The sequence below is a fragment of the Cupressus sempervirens genome, chromosome 1 (genome assembly GCF_028749045.1).
Source record: "Cupressus sempervirens isolate cs-2001-9-10 chromosome 1, ASM2874904v1, whole genome shotgun sequence".
NCBI classification, from domain to species: Eukaryota; Viridiplantae; Streptophyta; class Pinopsida; order Cupressales; family Cupressaceae; genus Cupressus; species Cupressus sempervirens.
Window position 1 is genome coordinate 444,771,637 of NC_143118.1, and position 23,469 is coordinate 444,795,105.

A 23,469-nucleotide genomic window follows, 5' to 3' on the forward strand; every position below is an offset into this window, starting at 1 on the left:
AATGACTTTGATTCTTGTTGAACTTTCTGCATTTTATGGAGATTGCTCAAAAACAATGGAAACTCAAAAAGAGAAAAAAGCCACTGGTGATGGAGTGAATATCTTCTACGGTAAAAACGTAATGTGAATAGCTATCCGATTCCAAATAGTTGAGGAATATTGGTGTTGTGCGAAGGATGTAATCATCTAAATATCTCCACACAATGCTTGTCAAGTTGCTTAGTGCATGCGTTTGGGTAGTCTCGCAGGCAGACTTCTCCCATCTGTCCCCTTCGTGGATGAATCAAATCTGTGCCTAGCACCAAACCCTACACAAGTCCATTAGATTTACCATGGCGTCAAAGGTTCAAATGTGAGATCTTCTAGAGTAACTTCCTACACTCTCCCTTTCCTTTACATATAGTTGAATGGCTGTGATGCAATCAATGGTCATCTAGCCGTCTCCTAAATTTTCAATCGTGGATTGAATTGATTCTTGCGCTCCCATCTTTTATGATGCAATAACTACTTTAACAGCTGAGATGCGTTACATGGTCATCTAGCCTTATCCTTTATTTTCGACCATTGATTTTAGAAATCAGGATGTTCACTTCATATAGGCCCCATTTGGTTACAGGAAGAACGGGCATGGAATAGGGTTTTCAGCGCCAAAACCAAGTTATGGAGGAAAAACATAGTGTTTGGTTCATCAAACGCATAACCTAGTTTCGGGTTTCGTCTACCAATTTTGCTCAAAAATTGGAAGAAACTTCTTCTAGGAAATAGGTGGAAGTTGAAATGAAAACCAAGTTTTGGGTTTTTATAAATGCGTTTGAATAAATTATCGAGTGCATGAAATTTGCCTTAGGTTTTTGGAAGAACAAATTGGGTTTTTTGGAAGACGATGGTTGTGTTGTTTTTGTGCTCTGTTGTGCAAAGGTGAGGGTTTCTAGTTTGTTGGATTTCTTGGGTTGTGGCCATGGCATTTGTTGGGCTGTGGCCATTTGCTAGGTTTGTGGGTTTTCTGTGGCTATGGCATTTTTTGGGTTTGTTGGGTTTCCTGTGGCCGTGGCATTTTTTGCGATTTCTATGTGGCCGTGGCTAGGGTTTCTCCGCTTTGAATAGTGGCGACGGCTTTAAACGGTTCTCTTCTCACACCCACCTTTGCATACTGGATTTTTTAAAGTTTTTTTTGTTCATTCAAACGAGACTGTGTGTTGCAGGTCTACTTAGAAAACTAGTTAAAATATATGCTCAGGAATGAGTCCCACTATGTTTGACTCTGATTACTTGTATATATCATAGTTAAAGTTTTAATTTTTTGTACTCAGCAATGAAATTTACAAGTATATCAATAGCTTTTATCTATACATGGCTGACCTATACATAGTTTATCATGATTCTATTTCTATCTACTATCTACTTAGCAATTTAGTCAATATATGTGGTAAGTGTTTATTTCAAATTTGTTTTTAAAATAGTCATTATGTGCTCACTAATAAATTCAAGTGTAGTGCTGTGAGAGATCAATACTAGTGAAATGAACAATTAAATTTTGTGTAACGCCCCGCCAAGGGATCCAAAAGAATTAACCTAAAGTTTTACTAAGTTTGCTAAACATTTTTTTTTTTTTTTAACAAGAAGTATAACGTACACATCAAACACATAGTAGCGGAAGCAATAACATGTAATCATTGACAACATACATTGTAAGTTACATTTCTTAAAGATCCCAAGACGTTGAGTCACATTTAAATTTAATTAATTCTAAGTCTAACAACTATCACATACATATGAAAGAATAATCAGAAAGTCCCATGTCCATAATATACATTTGTTCCGAATGCCTCTCGGCAAATTAATTTGGAATGCTCAATCATCCACTATACAAGTCACAGGGTATGAAAGGCTTAAAAGAATATACATATGTAATAATAGAAATACATCAACCTCCATGAATCCATGATACAAAGTACAGTAAAGATATATACAAAAATATTCACCATACTTGATACGTCCATACATCCATAATGATAAAACATCTAACATAAAATCTAACCATCCATCATAATAATCCAAGGACATAGTGAAGGTAAATGCTAATCACGAAAAACTCCAGCCACGGTGACCACGGAACGAATCTCAATGGTAAGAGTAAAAGCACTACCACCCGACCGCGTGGAACCTAAATGGTCCACTCCCACCGCGCTGAGGAGATAGTCTCAAGTCCCAAATAGGATAGCAAAACTTATAATCATAAATACTCTCTAAGTCCAGGAAATCCTATAAGTATGCTAACTCAAGGGTTCCTAAAAAGATCGACATCTAAATCCCAGAGGTACCACAAGACACGTAAGAAACCTAATATGCAAGCGGGAAAGTGTCATCGCAAAAGTCACGTAGAAGTTACCCGAGCAATCCCTTAGGAATCCCAGGTCCCTACTAATCCCTGCGGCCACTAGTATCCTCTCGTACTGACGAGGCATACTATGGAGTGCAAGGTCATAACCAAGCATTCTCTCTACCCCATCCTAGTCTGTACTAGCACTCAAGGCATGGGAGAGAACATACAATTATCTTATTAGGTTCATTTTCCCTTATTTAGTGTAAATGTTTTCACTTATTAAAACAACTTACAATGGGTTACTCCAGGCAGCCTCTTAGGGCCCCGATCCCCATTGCAAGCCACTTTCCGACTCTACACATAGATAACCTACCCTAGGCTCATGAAATCACAAATCAAGAATCATAATAAAATCACCTCAGTCCTATACAAGCAATTGAAAAACATCATAAAAGATAAGCCACAAAATTACATCAGTTCTTCATGAGCAACAGATAAGCATCCAATAATAATCATATGATCACGACAGTTCTCTATCAGCAATTGAAGGCATCAATGATAAATCACAAAATCCAATGGTTCTCCAATGAGCAACCAGAAAGTATCCCAATAGTAAATTACAATACTGATCGAAGACTCCAAAATGGTCAAGTCAAAACATGACATCATCAAGAACATAACCAACACTTCAGTCCTCTTAAGCGACCGAAAAGCAAACCAAGTATAACTGATCGAGACTCAAAAATGGTTATCAAATATAACTGATCGAGACTCGAAAATGGTTAAGTCAAGTATCTCAAATACATACACCTCAGCTTTACACAAGGAAATTGGAAAGCAATAACAAACAGTAAATACATCCATCATAGAGCATACTATCACATTACCTTGGTTGGTTTGAAAAGATCGAGAACAAATCATCATAACATCACATTCACAACCCCGAGCCTCTGGGGACAACCTAAACTGGTCAACGCTAAACCAACCCCATAACACTCAAACATAAACAATATATAGAAAACATCACAGTCTCACAATTGGTTTTGATTTGAAATATATAGTTGAGTTAAACAATAAGGTTTCAGTTTTCAGTCTTTATTTTCAAATAAAAAGTTTTATAGTTCAATTTAATTGATAATATACTATTGAGGTTTCCATTTCCAGTTGAATGTATGTTTTAAACAGATAGAACCCATAGTTCACCTTTACAAAGTAACCCGTTCCTAACTCCAAATGAAACACCTAATTACCCTTAATTGATCTTAAGTCAAAGTCCTAAAACAATCTAAGGTAATAATTAAATTATTAATAATCCTTGTTGATTATAATAATTTGAGCTTCCATTAAAATCGATGTTATAATATTAAACTTGCTTACACAAATATTCGATTTAATTAATCTTAATTAAGTCAAACTATAACTAAGATTAATTAATGATACATAAAGAATCATATTATATTTATTAATAATTTATTTATTTATAAAATTATTAATAAATAATAATAAAATTTTAATATAATTTAAAATTTAATAATTTTAAATTATCTAATAACAATATTAAATAAAGTAATTCTATTTAAAACATTTTTTTTTTTTAAAAACGATTTATAAAAATTTAAATCGTAATATTTTTTTTTAAAAAATAAAACAATGGCGTTTTTAAAGGCCCGCCGGCTTGCCGTCCACCTGCGGCCGTAGGTGTTACTGCTGCCGCGGGCAGCAGTACCACCTGCTGCGGCAGCATGGGAAAGAGTGTGGGGCGTGGGAAGTGGTGGCCCCGCCCCACCCCAAATATATTATTATTATTTTTTTTAAATTTTTTTTTAAATTTTTTTTTTTTTTTAAATATAAAACAAATCTCCATTTTTTATTTTAATAAAAGTATTAAATAATTAATTTTATTTTAAATAAGATTTATTTAATTTTATTAAAACAATAAATATATATATATATATATATATAAAATAAATAATGTTTATTTTAAATTTAGTTTGATTTAATTTTCATTAAGACAATATCCTCCAAGGAAAAAATATATATATATATATATTTTAAAACTTAGAACTTTCAGTTTTACATTCAAAATCCTTACCTAAATAAATCTTAATTTCTAAATCAAGAAAACAAGGGTTCTAATAATTCATCCAGTCTCCATGGATACAGAAATTATTGACGAACAATTAATAAATTCACAATATTGAAAACTTAAAACTTTCATCACAGAGAATTCGGATTTACAAATCTCAGACACGAAGAAGACAGGAAAGGATAATTGCGTATTTAATCGATAATCAACAACAAAAGACCCTACCTGATCCTGATGCTATTATGAAATCCCCAGGAACTGCAAGAGAATTCGCTCCTCTCAATAACCTTCTTCCCAAAATCTTTCTTTGGTATTTGCCTTCTGAAAATCGCTTCCAAAAGATGTCTCCCCAAAATTTTCCGTCCAACTTCGTATATCCCAAAAATGAACCCCCAAAGTTGTGATAAGCAATTTCTCCTCAATTCGGAGCACTAATTGTGCGTTTACCCGAGAAGACTCTTTGCACAACTCAGTTAACTCCAAATTAACCTTTATTATCTTTTCTTATTCTTTTGCATTCAACTTTCATGCACATTAAGTTGAATTATTAAATAACTTTATCTAATATTCCACTTGACTTCTATTTTTAATCTTTATTACTTTTAATCTCATGCGCACTTTATGAAATTAAAGTAACATTATTATTTTCACTTATTTTATCTTTTAATAAATTTCTTTTATTTAATCTTATGCATAAGTCATGCAAACTAGAATCTTTTATTAAATAATTATATTTTCACTTTTTAAATTATTTTAGAAACTAAATTGGTAAAAATATTTATTAACTCAAATAATAATAATATTTAGCATTTATTTAAAAATGAACTCTAAATATATTATTATTAAATTAACTAAATATTATCACGTTCTAAATTTAGACTTAAAGCTTTTATCTCCAAATTTAATTCCTTTCATTTAATTAATTTCTCAATTTAAATAAAAAAATAATTAAATATTAAAATGTCATAATAATCTTCTATTAAATTAAATAATTAATTAATCGTTTTAATTAATTTCTTTTATATTTAAACTCATGCTTAGATCATGCGATATAGAAACCTTTAATAATTTAATATCATTTCCACTTTTAATTTATTTAAGAAACTTTAATTGATAAAATATTTATTAATTCAATTAATAATAATATTTAGCATTTATTTAAAAATGAACTCTAAATATATATATTATTATTAAATTAAATAAATATTATCACATTCTAAAATTATACTTAAAACTTTTATTTCCAAATTTAATTCTTTTTATTTAATTAATTTCTCAATTAATTAAATATAATTAAATATTAAAATATCATAATAATTTTCTGTTAAATTAAATCATTAATTAATCCTTTTAATTAAACTTAATTAATAGAAAATACATCAAGGACTCATAAAGCAACATATGAAAACCCATCATAGAAGAACACATACTAAATCAAACAAAAAGGGTTATAATCATGAAATAACATCATTTGATGCATTCAGAGTGTACTTAACTCAGATACTTGTCCTAATTATCAATTAGGACAATTGGTTAAAGGGTTTAGGATTTGGACTTAAGAGTTTATCTCCCCTCTCTTACCATTGAGATAATGCGATAGGGTACGCTCATCCTGGCAATTCAGAGAAGTTGATACCCGGTACTTGCAACCTGTATAAAATTCACGCATGTACAGACACAATATTCTAAGCTAAATAGACAATGGCAAGAAGTGGTGCATCGTGTAGATCCCGACTAGCAGGTGACTACGACTCCCTTCCTTAACCACATCAGAAACACCATACATAAAGAAAACAAACACGCACACCATACACATGCAGTATGGGGTAAGTATCCATAAGAAAGCATGTGTGATAATAAACCATATAACTAATCATCATTGATAATTGAAAACATTGAATAATCATCATACATGCATGAAATATAGAGTACCAAGTCATCTCATCATATAATAAATTGAGTGTAAAACAACATCTGATAATTTCTAAAATAATAATACTAATCATCAAACATAAATTGGCCTAAAAGAGTTTGGCAATGATGACAGAAATGCAACTTAGGGGCAGGCACTACATCTTGTAACAGTTTCTTGCTATTTGTTTCAAATCTGTTTAGCAAAATAGTCAGTATGTGCTCACTAATAAATTCCACTATAGTGCTATGAGAGATCAATACCAGTGAAATGAACAACCAAACTTTGTAACAGTTTCTTGCCAATAATGAGTTCTAGTATGTTGTTGTGAGAGATGAATGCAATACCATTAAATAGAGCCAAGTCATAAACTTGTGCTCACTAATAAATTCTAGTATAGTGCTGTGAGAGATCAATACCAGTGAAATGAATAACTGAACTTTCTAATTGTTTCTTGCCAGTAATGAGTTCTAGTATACTATTATGAGAGATGAATGCAATACCATTAAATAGAGTCAAGTCATAAACTATGTATGGATCAACTATGTATAGATTAATGGAAATCATGGCTTTTATCTATACATAATCAATATGTGCTTAATAATGAATTCCAGTATGTGCTCATGTGATTACCTATATACATCATAGTGCCAATCAAGAAAAACATGGAAATCATGGCTTTTATCTATACATAGTTTATCATGGTTCAAATCTATTTAGCAAAATAGTCCAATATATGCTGTAACGGTTTGTTTAGAATATGTTTAACAAAATAGTCAATATATGCTCACTAATGTGTTCTAGTATAGTGTTGTGAGAGATCAATACCAGTGAAATGAATAACTAAACTTTATAACATTTTCTTGCCAGTAATGAGTTCTAGTATACTGCTGTGAGAGATGAATGCAATACCATTAAATAGAGCCAAGTCATAAACTATGTATGGATCAACTATGTATAGATCAATGGAAATCATGGCTTTTATCTCTACATAATCAATATGTGCTCAATAATGAATTCCAGTATGTGATCATGTGATTACTTGTATATATTATAGTGCCAATCATAATAGCAAAACATGGCAATCATGCTTTTATCTATACATAGTTTATCATGGTTCAAATCTGTTTAGCAAAACACTCCAATGAGTTCTAGTATAGTGCTGTGAGAGATCAATGCAATACCATTAATCAAAATGAATCATGCCAATGAAATGAACAACTAAACTATGGATATATCAAGTATGTATTGATCCATGTAAAATCATTCAACATACTTATGAGGTCATAAACTATGTATAGATAAAAGCCATGATTTCAAACTATGTATAGATCAATGCAGAAAGAAACTCTATTCCCACTGCCAACATTACTACTTTTCATCTTCTAAAAGATGAGCCTTAGTTTCAGCAGACCTGACGGTTTATTAAAACACATTCATAAAAACCCAAATTCAGGTTATAGTTTGTACATGTGTATGTGTACATACATACATGTGTCTGTACATTTATGCATGTGTGTACATGCATACATACATACATACATTCATGTGTGTGTACATACATACACACATACATACATGTGTGTGTATGTACATACATACATACATGTGTGTGTGTACGTACATACATGCATACATACATGTGTGTGTGTATGTACATACATGCATACATGTGTGTGCACATACATATACACATACATGTGTGTATACATATAGACAAATGGAATCAGTATTATGCTTTCATTGGTATAGATAGATTACATGGAGTAGAATGACACATTATTGTAATTTGTTCATTATGGGCTTATGATCCTCAATAGTTGGTACTCCTTGCTGTATTTGAATAAATAATTGACTTCTTAATGCAATGAGGCTAGCAAATAATCATGTTGTATCTCGATAGGTGATAGTTGATATCTCATAATTGATAGTGTTTAAATTGTCCACGTTTCAGGACACTAATGGATCCTATGGAGAGTATAAAGGTCCAAGGAAGCATAGTTAGGAATACCACATAAACCCGCATTCTCACAATTCTTTTTGCTTTTTTTGGCATAGCCAAAGTACTGGTAGCTCGAGAAGGTAGTCAAATGGGTAAACAAATAAGAAAAGGAAATTCCTTTTTTAGAGACATTATTCATTCAAATGAGGTGGATTGTCATGATCAGATTCAGATGAGTAGGGAAGCCTTCTTTTCTCTAGCTCGTATTCTAAGGCTAAAAGGAAGCTTGAGAGATACGACCCACTTGAAGTTAGAGGAATAACTAGTGATGTTCCTCCACGCCCTTGGGGACAATCTAAGGAACCGCAAGATTGCCCATAACTTTGGGCACTCAGGAGAGACAGTCAGTTGGTACTTCCACAAGGTTTTGATGGCTATCTTAGCCCTTCACAGAGATTACTTCATATCACCTGGTCCAGGCACTCCTCCTGAAATTAGTGGGAAGGATCATTTTGAACTGTTCTTCAAGGTAAATCACACATTTTTACAAGTTTATTGTCTAGAATGTTATCCTTATCTTATTATTACTTGAGCATACATTTGATTAGTGTATCATATCCCACAAGATTGCATTGGAGCCATCGACGGAACCCATATTCCAGTGCGAGTCAATGTCGACATACAAGGTAAATATCGTGATAGAAAAGGGAACCTATCACAAAATTTTATGGGTGTTTTCTCCTTTGATTGTAAGTTTCAGTACTGCCTTGCTGGTTGGGAAGGCTCTGTTGCAGATAGCCATGTTCTAGCCTTAGCTCTATCTAGATCAGATCCACTTGTAGTTCCCCCTGGTAAGCCAAATCACATTTTAATATACTCAAGGTTATGCTAAATGGTTCAAGTATTGACAATATACTTTATGTGGGAAAATATTATCTCGTGGATGTTGGATATCCAAATGCACCTGGATTTCTTGCTCCTTATCGGTGTACACGCTACCACTTGAAAGAGTGGTCAAGAGAGAACCCAATAAATGTTGCACATGAGTTGTTCAACCACTGACACTCCTCTCTTAGAAATGCAATAGAATGTACATTTGGTATTTTGAAGCAACATTTTCCAATCTTAAGACATGCAACGTCTTATGATATCATGACACAATCCTATATTGTTTTAGCATGTTGCATACTTCAAAATTTCATTATGATAGAGGATGGCCTTCCATTGGAAGAAGCTATTGAAGGGGAAGATGATCATGATGGGATAGAGGTACCACTGCTTGAGACATATGGGTTGTCTCAGGAGGATAGAAATGAGTGGACCCAATTTCGAGAAGATATAGCAAGTAGGATGTGGGAAGATTATAGATCCCGAGAATAAATGATTTATTATCTAAGGCAATGTAAAGCATATAATTAAATTGAAGTATGCATATACAATGATGGTGTGTGATTTCATTATTCTGATATTAGTCCTTGCTACATTCTAATTAAATAAAAAGAACATTAACTTTCAATTTCACATCTACAATGTACAAAAACTATTGATCATATTTGCACTACACAATCCAACTCGAAATATAGATTACATTGTTTTAAATGCAAGAAAGCACAATTATTATACATCTTTGCATTGAGAAAGTACAATAACATGCTTCATAATGGGGCTCACGACTATTTACTTGCCATTGATATCACCATTTTGTCCTGCTAGTAGTTTTTTTGATGCTAATGTGTTATCATTAATTATTGCTTAAAATGTGTATCATCTGATAGGAGTAGCTCAAATGTCTCCCAACTGTTCCTCCTATCTGCTGCCTCAAACCCACTCAAATTGTCACATGCTATAGTTGAATAATGTTTATCATCTTCAGTTAAATGCTTTCAAGTTTATTAAATGTTAGCCTCATTGCATTAGGATGTATTAAAAAATGATATTTAAAGTTTATCGTCTTCAATTTTAAATGAAATACAACAAGGAGTACCAAATGATGAAGATCATAAGCCCACTAGTAAGAAGAGAACAACGAATTTGCTGAAAATCCTATTTTTCTGATGTTATTGCTTGGTACATTCCATTTAAATTTAAAGAGCAATAAATTTCAATTTCAGTCATATGATTACTTTAAATCGTAATACGTTTACCTATTCAATAAGTCAGCCTCGTTCCATTATGATGTATTACAAATTGATAGTTAAAGTTTTTCACCTTCAAATTTAAATGAATTACAAGAAGGAGTACACAATGTCATATACCGAGCTCATGATGAGCATGGACAGATCTGATCATGTGAACCAGATGTGTTCTCCCATTACTTTGAGTGATATAGATAGATCCCTCGCTGTGAGCAACAAATCTTCTTCTTCAAAGAAGAAAATGTGGACAAAACTAATGGAACACAAGTTTATAGACTTGCTCCTCGAACAAGTCCATCTTGAATGGAAAGGTGAAGGTGGGTTTAAAAAAGAGGCATGGATTATGATAGAGAGGACATTCAATTGAGCGATGAACTTGAATCTATCACGAGATCATTTTAAGAATAAGTTGAATACATGGAAAGTAGGATATAAAGTAATGAAGGACTTGAAAAATATGAGTGGGTTAGCTTGGAATGAAGAAACTCAAACTGTGGATGCTGAGGATTCAGTGCGAGATGACCTTTTGAAGGTAGGATGATCTTTGTACTCTTTTCATTGAAGAAATTTTCCCTTCTTATTTTAATAATGAAAAACTTACAACCTAATCCATGTATTAATGCTTACATGTAGAGGAGAGAATTCAAAAATGCAAAAATGTATAAGAGGTCACCTTTCCAATATTTCAATGAGTTGGCTGTAATTGTCGGCAATGACATTGCTAAAGGGTTCGCATCTACAACACCCCTTGATGCTGAAGAAGGGCACCCTATGAACGATGCATTTAACGTGCTTGATGAGGATGATACCAATTGTGGTACACCTCTAGACAACCAACCAAATATTGATGAAGAGTTATATCATTCCAATCAGTTGAGTGCAAGTGCTAGAGGGACTCCTTCACCATCATCATCAAGGAGGGGAAAGAGGAAGAAGACATCTTTGGCTACATCATTGGATGTGATATGCGAAACTATGAAGGAACTGAAAGATGGCCTCGGTAAGCCTCAGATTGTAAAAGTGGATAAATCTAAAGATGATAATATTTTGAGTGTTGCATATACTGCTCTCAAAGCAGTCCCTGAACTAAGTCGAGCAATTTTTGTGAAAGCACATGATACCTTCATGCTTCAACGTGAAAGACCCAAAGGGTTTTTGATGATGGATGAGGCAGAGAGAGTGGAGTGGATTGAAATTACATTTGGTACAATTTAGCTATTTCAGCTATTGATTGGACCGCAATGACCTATGTTGCATGATTACTCTATTCAATGGTTTTGCATTAATCTCTAATAGCACTAAACTGAAACTATATTGATCTTACATCACTATATTGGAACTCATTATTGAGCACACTTTGACTATTTACTTGATATATCCATAGTTTAGTTGTTCATTTCATTGGCATGATTCACTTTGATTAATGGTATTGCACTGATCTCTCACATCACTATACTGGAACTCATTGGTGAGCATATATTTACTATTTTGTTAAACAGATTCTAAACAAACTGTTACAGCATGTATTGGATTGTTTTGCTAAATAGATTTGAACCATGATAAACTATGTATAGGTCAACTATGTATAGATAAAAGCCATGATTGTCATTGGTCTTCCATGTATCCATACACAGTTTATGAGTTGGCTGCGTTTAATGGTATTGCATTGATCTGTACATAGTTAATGACCTCATAAGTATGTTGAATGATTTTGCATGGATCTATACATACTTGATATATCCATAGTTTAGTTGTTCATTTCATTGGCATGATTCACTTTGATTAATGGTATTGCATTGATCTCTCACAGCACTCTACTAGAACTCATTAGTGAGCATATATTTACTATTTTGTTAAATAGATTCTAAACAAACTGTTACAACATATATTGGACTATTTTGCTAAACAGATTTGAACCATGATAAACTATGTGTAGGTCAACTATGTATAGATAAAAGCATGATTGCCATGTTTTGCTATTATGATTGGCACTATGATATATACAAGTAATCACATGAGCACATACTAGAATTCATTATTGAGCACATATTGACGTTTTTGCTAAACAGATTTGAAACAAACATCCAGACACTGTTACAAAGTTTAGTTGTTCATTTTACTGGTATTGATCTCTCACAACACTACACTAGAATTTATTAGTGAACACATATTGACTATTTTGCTAAATAGATTTGAAACAAACAATTACCACATCTATTGACTAAATTGCTAAGCAGATAGCAGATAGAAATAGAACCATGATAAACTATGTATAGGTCAGCTATGTATAGATAAACGCTATTGATATACTTGTAAATTTTATTATTGAGCACATATTGATCATATATTGATTATGTCTTGATAAAAGCAATGATTGCCATTGATCTATACATAGTTTATGACTTGGCTCTATTTATATGGTATTGCATTCATCTCTCACAGCACTGTACTAGAACTCATTACTGGCAAGAAACTCACTGGTATTGATCTCTGACAACACTATACTGGAATTCATTAGTAAGCACATATTGACTATTAAATTGCTAAACAGATTTGAAACGAACAGTATGTATGTACACACATGTATGTACATATGTACGTATGTATGTATGTATGTGTGCATGTATGTACATAAATGTATGTACGTATGTATACATACTTGATCTATACATTGCATTGATCTCTCACAACACTATATTGGAACTCATTACTAAGCACATTTTTACTATTTTTCTAAGCATGTATGTATGTATGTGCAAACGTATGTATGTATGTATGTGATGTATGTATGTATGTATGTATGTGTGTATGTATGTGCGTATGCATGTATGTATGTGCGTATGTATGTACACACATGTATGTACATATGTATACATACTTGATCTATGCATAGTTTAGTCATCCATTTTATTGGCATGATTGGCATTGGTGAATACGTAGTTTAGTTCATTTCATTGGCATGATTGGCATTGGTCACAACACTATATTGGAAATCATTACTGAGCACATTTTTACTATTTTGCTAAGCATGTATGTATGTATGTGTGTATGTATGTATTATGTGCGTATGTATGTATCTACGTGCGTATGTATGTATGTACGTGCGTATGTATGTACACATGTATGTACGTATGTATGTATGTGCGTATGTATGTATGTACATGCGTATGTATGTAGACATGTATGTACATATGTATGTATGTGCGTATGTATGTACACACATGTATGTACGTATGTATACATACTTGATCTATGCATAGTTTAGTCATCCATTTCATTGACATGATTGGCATTGGTCAATACATAGTTTAGTTGCTCATTTCATTGGCATTCACATGATTGGCATGTAAAATAATTTCAGATGGGTTAGTTGGCTTTGTTTAATGGTATTGTATTGATCTCTCACAACACGTAGTTTATGATCTCCTAAATGTTTGGTATAATTGTTCATTGCATTGTTAATTAGAGTTATATTTGAACCATACATACGTGGAATACACGAGGAGTGGCAAATGATGAATGCTCAATTGTAGAACTTGAAAGCATATGGAAATGTGATTTGCTAGATGATTGTATAGTTCATGATTCTATCCTATGTTATATCTATAGTCCTAATTTGCTTGCATATGTTTTTATTTTTTGTCTTTTTGTCCTTATTTGATTTTCTTTGTATGTTCTCATTGACAAGATTATCAAAAGTATTGAGGATTTCTGGTAGATGATTGTACAGTCATGATTCTGTCCATGTTATATGTATATTCCTAATTTGCTTGGATATTTTTTAAATTTTTTGTTTTTTTTTTACACAATTTGGTTTCCTATGTACGTGCTTCTTGACAAGATTGTCAACAGTATTGATAAAGTGTCTTTCTCTTGTCTTTTTTTATTGCTCTTGATTTGCTGATATTGCAAGACCACACATGCTGATAAAAAATGAGCTATCTGATGATTGTTTACTATGTTTGTAAACGATCAATATTTCTGATGCCACTCCTTGGTGTATTCCATTAAAAAAATAATTAGGTTTTAATTTTTCAAGCATATTTAGTTCATATATGTAGGATTGACCATCTAACAATACAGACAGTAATGGGAAGATTGAGCAGCATGAGAGGGTTGCCGTCGAATGTGGGGCATAAGGGCATGCATCATGGATTTCTCAATGTTTTCGTATTTAATGGTGTGTTTTCACACCACCATTCAGATCATGGATATTGTTCTATCAAGTTAGCAAATTTTCATATTGTTCATGGATATGTGATCTAGTTAGCAAGTTTTCATATTGTAGTAATTATGTGAAATTCATTATCAGAATTTTATGATGTTAAAATATGATTTATATGATTAATGATTTTCATGATCTTTTTTTTAAAATTGCATGTAAAATCTATGTAGCCAAAATTCCACATTTTTTAAGAGCAATTATTGACAAAGCATCATTTTTTTTGTTAAAGTTATCATCAAATGTTTAATGTATGTGAATGTAAAATGGTATATCTTTTCCTATATAATATTTCACACAAAATATGGATCCTTAACGTCCTTATCCTTATCCTGTTCACCCTAATAGTTATCATTCTTTAGTGAACTCTCTTTGCAAGTTAACTCAACTAGGTACTTCGCTTTTGTCATAGTTTTCACCCAACAGGTAAGGATGTTGCCTTCTGCAATTTTTTCTACAGGATCTATATCTAGATCATTGGAAAGCTCCTCTTTCAATATTATTCCTGTCAAGCCTAATTCCAGACCACAAATTATACGATGATTTTGGACTCTACAGGTTGTTGCTTGGGCAATTTTTCCCATTGACAGGGTCTCTTCATTTTCTCCAGTCAGCAGATAAAATTTCTCATCTTGGGATGGCTCTTTATATGGCGATCTCAAATCCTTAAATCCATGTAACAATTCACTCTTTATGTTAGCAAGGGTTTTCCGTTTTTTATTGGATGTCCGTTGCTCCACACTTCTAGCATATTCATCAATATCAAGGGCATTTAACAGATCAAGATTTTTTTGACATGCTCAACAACCATTTCTTGTGTTTCCTCATCCACATCATCTATATCATGTCCAACTTCTTCACAATATATGTCCTTAGCCATTTTCTTGGCAAGTTCATATGACTCTAGATGAATTCTAGTATCATCAAATGGATCCATAACATGGTTTCTGGAAGCTGCTTGTCCTGTACCTGTAACCCTTAAAAATACTAGTAGCATTTATAAAGACAAGTCACTTCATAGCCTCTACAGTTGGCTGTTGTAACCATTACCTGCTCAACAGCTTCATACTTTTCATCTGGAGTAAGGAAATGTTATAGTGAATGAAGCTTCAATGATAATATTTCTTTCCCAGGACTACATAATGTTGCAACCATGGCCAATGGATTCTAAAGATATCGACCAAGAGCCATAGTACGCCTCACAATCCCTCTCTGTGTCGGCAACTGGTCCTGAGAGATGCAAGAATTCTCATAAAGTGTAGGCAATAATTCATCTGCATAAACAACATTTATTGTGTCCAATCCTTCTGCCAAATCACATGGATGAACACAAACACAAGGAGGACAAAAACACACACATATTTAGCGGCTAAGTCACAAGGTTCGAGTTTGAGTTCGAGTTCGACAATTATGAAGTTTGGATGAACTTGACAATAAATTCAATTCGACGATAAATTTGTCTTATATAATTTTTCAAAAATATATAATATATATGATCACAATTTCCAACAATGGGACAAAAAATAACTTTGTACAAATGATTGCAAGTATGATTATTTTTTACTTTTCTTTGCTAATAAATAGAATTAAAATAAAAAATAATAATCATTTTATTTATTCGACTAACAAAATAAAACTGTGAATATTCAAGAATAAAAATAATAATAATGTAGTCTAATTATAAATAAATTAAATCATAAATATTAATACTTTACTCATTATAATCCTTGCGTTTCAATAAAATAAGATTAAAAAAATTTAAATCAAATTCCAATTCCAATTCGAAAATGAACAACCAAACGCAACGAAAAGATATTCCCAATCATATTCCGTTCCAATTCCAATTTCTAAATTGGCAACCAAATGCAGAATATGGATTTGAAAATTCATCTTCTGTGTCAACCAAACGGTCCAACTATCTTCCTAAAACGCATAACCAGATTTTCGAGAACTTCGTTATGAGATAACCTGATTATGAGAGAAATTCATCTTCCCCAACCAAACGAGACCATAGAGAGCGCCTACGGCATAATAACAAGGTTTTGTCTCCACTACGCCACTACTACAAATATTTGAGATACAGATCATTGCTAAAATGGCGGAATCATCCTCTAATTGATAGTTGGTGTCTAAAGCACAACTATTGATGTAGACTGTTGCACAGAAATTCGTCGATATTTATAAATTAGGATGACCACTTCATTGACTTTACGAGATCGATTAAGAATTTTCGGGAATCCCTGCTTTGAATAGACTGCAGCCACCCTCAACAATCAATCAAATCGACTGGTTAATCTACTGACGAAAGCTTCTGGCCAGAAACAAAAAATTAAAACAAAATTCCTCGTAGAATTTAATACTCTTTACCCATTTCTTAAATTTCGCTCGGAACAAACCCTGCGTTTAACAGAACATTCGTTGGAATTGGGATGTTCGATTTGCACACGAAAGTTTTTTACCTGAAAGAAAAACAAAAACAATTTGCAGCCTCCTGGGAGAGCACAACCTCTTGATCCATTTCCTCAATTTTCTTTCAAAGGCATGTGCATATGTACCCAATTCATCAGTTTGGGTGATTTTACAGTGTTTTCAGTCCTCGGCCACCATGTTTCAAATCACTTGGAAACTGTTATTTCTCTCTTTCCTCCTCCTGTGTATTACTGCTGAAGTCCAAGGACAAGATGAAACATCCAATATTACAGGCTACAGCTGCTCTGATGGCCTAGCACCATGTAATACATATGCCTTTTATAAAGCCCAGCCTCCTAATTACATTAATTTGCAGACCATCGTTAATTTGTTTCTTGTTACCCCGATAAGTATAGCAACAGCCAATGGTTTGCCCGAGAATACTACTACTTTGGCTGAAGGGTAAAGTTTGCTTATTCCCATTACATGTACATGCGTGTGAAATTATTCTCAGACCAACATAACTTTCGTCATACCGCCCGGTGGTACCTTTCATAAGATTTCAACAGAGAATTTTGAATATTTGACCACATATCAGGCTGGAAATTGCAAGTCCCACTTTAGTACCAACAAATATCACTATAGGTACTCCGAGTACCTTTCCAATAAGGTGTCAGTGCCCATCCAAAGCCCAAATTAGTAAAGAGATCAATTTGCAGATAACATATGTTGTGCAGAAAGGAGATACTCTGCAATCCATCAGCGAAAAATTTGGTGCAAATCTGGAGGATATGAGGTCTGCAAATGGTATGTCATCAAATTTAATTGTTTCTAATCCTACACTCTTGATTCCCGTTTCTGAAAAGCCAACGTTTGCTCAATCTCCTTCCTCTGCGCTCTCACAGTCACCATCTCCTTCACGAACAAAACTATTTCTGGGTGTTGGATCTGGTATTGTGGCTTGCATAGCAGGTGGCCTGTGTGTCTACTTTTGCTTTCACAGAAGAAGAAAGAGTGCTGCAACCATTGATGGTAAAAAGCTAGTAGACGTGGATCTTGAAAAGCTTCTACACCACATTCCACGACGATTTGAGATGGATGATCTAATAGCCGGAACAAGCAATTTCAATGAAGCTCAAAATATTGGGCATGGAGGATTCGGGGCAGTGTACAAATGCAACCTTGTCCAAACAAATGAGGTTGTGGCAGTAAAACGCATCTCAGAAGGTTCAAAAGAAGGGATTAAGGAGTTCATTTCAGAAGTGAGCATAATTAGTCGTTTGAGACATCGGAATCTTGTTCAACTCTTGGGATGGTGCCATGAGCAAGACCAGTTGCTTTTGGTATATGAATATATGTCTAATGGAAGTGTACTTGTAGACGGACATATTTTCCCCAGAAGAGGAGAAGAAGAAGAAAGTTATGTGCTGCAGTGGAGTATCACGTATAAAATAGCTAGTGAAGTGGCGAGTGCACTGTTTTATCTTCATGAAGAATGGGATGAATGTGTTGTGCACAGAGATGTGAAGTTGAGTAATGTTTTGCTAGATAGCAATTTCAGTGCAAAAATTGGGGATTTTGGCCTAGCACGCATGCTTACGCATGAGCGTTTATATCAGACCACCCGAGCTGCAGGGACATTCGAATATCTGGCCCCTGAATGCTTCACATCCGGAAAAACTTGTCCTCAATCTGATGTTTACAGCTTTGGAGCTGTAGCTTTGGAAATAGCCTCTGGCAAGAGAGTGATAGATGACAGCTTGGTAGATTTCGACATGCGGCTTGTAGCTTGGGCATGGTATCTGTATGGTCGAGGAAAGATATTGGAGGCTACAGGTGTGAGATTACATGGGGAGTTTTAAATGAAAGAAATGGAACGATTGATTGTCGTGGGGTTGTGGTGTTCTCATCCTGATGCTGCTAGTTGCCCCAAAATGAGGCAAGTGTTGAGGTTACTGAGCTTTGAAGTTGCAAAGCCTATTCTTCCACCTGTAATGCCTGTACCTTCCTATGCTCACACTTCCATTACCATCAAATCTTCCCTTCCGCTAATATCACAGTCTCTTCCATCCACTTTGAGCCCAAGATAGATCTATCTCTAATTTCGCTACTCTGATATTTCTCTTGGTCATGGGCTACTGTTAGCCTACATGCAAGATACTTTTGTATAGGGATGCCTCTCTTGTTAAGGCCTATCTGTTTGGGAGTTTCTTGTTTTGTTGCCGCAGTTTGCTGTGTTAATGGAGTCATATGTATATTAAGGCTGTATAATATATAGACCTCTTTGACCTGCTCTGACAAATTATCACAGTAAGGTTTGTTGGAAATTTAAACGTCAAACGCTTGCATGTTGTCTTCGAGCCCCATGCCCGTCTACCCTGTCAATTTGCTTCCCGCAAGCATCCATGGTTGACAGGCATTTATTTTTGGTAGGTAAGTTTGAAATTTGAACGTTGAGAGGGAAAGAAAAATGGAATTTGACAAAATGAATGTTTTTTCATTCATTCAGAGAGAAAAAGCAGATCAGAAGTTACAGAGGAGAGCAAAGCAGAAGAAGGAAGAAGAAAAGAAGTTTGTGCCTACAATTGCACGTGTTTCCCCTGTTCTCTCTGTAAGTTGTTGTTTGGATTTGTCCTGTTGAAGCAGTGATTGCTCCAAGCACCATTGTATGCAGCCATTAGAGTTGTAGGTTTAAAGTTTTTTTAAGTTTGAAGTTTTACCAGTTTAAGGTTGTTTTAAGTTTTTTTTCTGGTTGAAGCTGAATGCTCCTAGATATTGTAATAGTTTATATCAAAGATTGAATAGAAGGCAAGCAAGCATACTTGAATCCATTGCTCTTCCCTTGTATGTTGCATTTGAGTAATTTGTTTGAAAGCTTAAAGATTTGGCTCTCTGGTTTTAATGGTGAAAGCATTTACGTTGGAATTTCTTAAGTTATAATTTTTTCCAGTTGAACAGAACACTCGGCATCCTCTTTCTTAGTTGGAGCCGAGCTCACTCGGCATCTATTATTGTCGACCATTTCCTTTGGAGCCGAGCTTACTTGGCATCCGTTGTTGCCGAGTATTATTTCTTTGAGTGCCGAGCTAACTTGGCACCTGTTGCTTGGCACTCGGCACCTTCAATTGCCGAGCAAAACTGGCACTCGGCACCTTCCTGTGCAAAGCAGTTTTTAAGTGCCGAGCAAATTTCCACTCGGCACCTGCATATGCCGAGCATAACTGGCACTCGGCAAATAGCTTGTGCGGAGCAAAATTTTTTAGGTTTAGAGTTGTGAGTTTAAATTGAATTTTATATTTCTAACAAGAATATGATTTCAAGGTGGGGAGTTTCTAAAAATTATTTAGTGGGTGCTATCAGATGTCTTAGAATCATATCAAGCAAGTAATCTTACATATTTTGTATAGGGGTTTTAGTCTCATAATTTTTTTAATTTTTTATATTCAATTCAACCCTCTCCGTAACATAGAGGGCTCTGTTTACACAAGTACTTTAGATGTTAAGGTTTATGGCATAATGCAGATGAAGGATGAAGTTTCTGAAGAATTGAAGATTTTGGGGAAGGTAAACCTGGAACCATAGTAACTTGGTGAAACTGGAAGCATTTTGTATCAGTTCAAAATGTAATTCTTTCTTAGCCTATGGTAATGCAGAGGATTGTTCTCTCAATTGCTGGCTCCATGCACCTGAATTTATTCTAAAGCAGAATGCTTCTACTTTGAGTTTTACAATTTTTTCATGGAAGATCAGATTGCAAATTGCCTTATATGTTGCCAGTAGCTTCAATACATTCGTGAATATACAACACCTAGTGTTATGCACAAGCATGTGAAAAGTTATATTCTCTCGGACAGAAGTTTCAGGGCTGAATTGTGAATTTTGAAACAGTAAAATCAAAGATGAATGTTCTGACAAGACAGTGGACACAGATACATGGCAGCAGCATATGTTGCAGATGGACTGGTGACCCCCAGTTTGATGTGTTTGCATTTGAAGATATGCCGCTAGAGCTGCTTTCTGGAAAAGAAGCCATAGTGTGTGAAGGGGGAGTTACATTAGCAGGGAGGGCAGGTCTTCTTTGAACCCCAATTAATCCCCTTATGGAAGGAAGAGACAAAGAAGTGAAACTTAAAAAGTGGATTGATCCAAATCTTGGCGGTGTTCGCCCTGATGATAGTATTCTTTGCTTTGCAAGGATAGTGAAAGCCTGGGCCAAAGAGGATCTTGGAGCACTACTAGACTTTCCACATTAGATACACTTCCAGAACATTCTGATAGAAATCTGAGATTTTGATTCAGGTTATTGCAAGGTGATTCTTCCTCTTAAGTGCTATTGATGGCATCTTTGATGTCATTATAGAATATATCTCGGAATAATAATGTTACCAATGATATCTTTGATGCCATTCTAGAATGTCTCTTGGTATGATAATGATTGACAAGTAGTGTAACACTTGTCCAGTTCGCATTCAATCTCCTTAAACATTTTAGAAATAATTTTTAATTGATCATGCATTTAGATGAATACATCAAAAACATTGGTTTTCCAATCGATCTTGAGACCATAAGCAGTCCCAGCTCTTCTTTTATCAGGAACCTACATCTTGAAATTGTGGGGTTGAGAATAGTCAAGAACACACATTCTCTAGATGGTGGCTGCACTGACATATTAGCACTTCTCCAATTCTCTATAAGGCAATTTGGAAGCAACCAAACCCATTATACTAGTGTGACGGGTAGATTTTCCAACAAGATTCTTAGTGCATTCCTGCAACTATTTTGTAGCTTGACTGAAGGGTATTAGAAAAGAAGGAACTCAATACTGTGAAGGGTCCCTCCCTCAAAAGTGAAAATAATTCGTGTGCGCTCTGCGAGACATTGCAACTAGTAGCTTTCAGATGAGTAACATTGATCAGCAGAGAGATTTGTGAGAGACATGTGACCTGCTATTCAGTTGTAGTTGTGGAAATGAATGGGATAATCCCTTCTCTAAATATGGAGTTCTGTGAACACACGAGAAAAGCTGGAGTCTCCACAATTCAATCCCTTTTGTTATCTTTCATACTGTCATAGATTCATCACTGCTAGAAATCATCGGAGAGAGAAAGTTTGCATAGTTCTTCTTTGTGATATTGCTATCAAGATTTAACTGTGTGATTTTGAGTCAAACTCATTGATCCATGTTTCATGAGTAGTGATTCAACATGAATCCATCTCTCATGAGAATAAATGGAACACTTAGCACTCATTGAATCTAGGTGATGCTTACAAGAGTGAAGCACCACGACTTCCCAGGAGATCACCCATACTAGTTCTTCTTTATTGAGTTATAACAATAATTTGAATTTTTTTTTCTGTTGTTTGTGAGAATTTTGGGGCAGAATTACCTAGTATTGAATGGATCCCAGCTACTGCTGATGCTATAAATGAAATGGATATCGAAGCCGTCTTCACATATAGTGAATAGTAGAGGTCGCACCATCTTCATATGTTAAACTAATTACATTCTTCTTCACAAACTCTATAAATTGTACATTGTATTTCTTCAAAGTTTTGTGTCATTTTACTAGCTCTCGTGCTTCAAAGATAAAGACCAAAGTGCAGAAGGATTGTACATTGTATTTCTTCAAAGTTTTGTGTCATTTTACTAGCTCTCGTGCTTCAAAGATAAAGACCAAAGTGCAGAAGGATAGACAAGGCATGTGAACTGTTTTAAATAATTCCTTAATAATATGTGGTCTTACGGTATGCCATGATTGTAGGGCATACACAAAATCACATTTTCTGAGCCTAAATATTATTCCGAATCAGAACCAGCGAATGGAGTTGCTTTTATCTTGTCTGCATAATGACAACTGTTAGGCTGCATCTAATTCCTCATCTACCATTGTAGGGAAGACCAATAAACAACAAACATACAGATATATGCATGGAAAGTTTAACTCCTTGCAGGCCTTGTAAACTGAATCCATGATCGATTATTAGGATTGGATGGCAAGAGGATTCGTCCAAAATGATAACTGGACGAAAGGCAGACTTCAAATTTATAGGCCCCCTGGCACATGATATTTCATACCATCAATGACTACAATTAAGAAATCCTTGTTCCCAAACCCACTCCTGTGAAAATATCAAAATGCAAATAGATGAAAATTTCTTGTGTTATCACAAAAGATAAGCTTGAATTTTTATTGCATTTATAATACATTACTAGAAGCACAGAGTTAAGTTAAAGAACATAATTAACAAGAGCTCTTGGTGAGCAGGAGTTCCTGGCTTCTGAAAAAATGGGAGTAACAATAAAGTTATGAATTTATTTGTATTTCTGGATTAGGTCGTGTATGTTCTTTATCATCAACTTCAAAGTTTCGGATCACACTCTTGATCATCTGATAGTGTTAAACAATGAAGTTGAAAAAATTAAATGGAAGGAAGTAAGT

The 23,469-nt window shown here is 34.3% G+C and overlaps 2 pseudogenes; both read left to right on the plus strand.

Annotated features, from left to right (window-relative positions):
* The first annotated feature begins 1 nt into the window (after position 1).
* Positions 2–19,306, plus strand: LOC149578218 (L-type lectin-domain containing receptor kinase IX.2-like; annotated as a pseudogene).
* Positions 19,307–20,237: 931 nt separating this feature from the next.
* LOC149578219 (protein LYK5-like) lies at positions 20,238–21,282 on the plus strand (annotated as a pseudogene).
* The last annotated feature ends 2,187 nt before the right edge of the window (positions 21,283–23,469 follow it).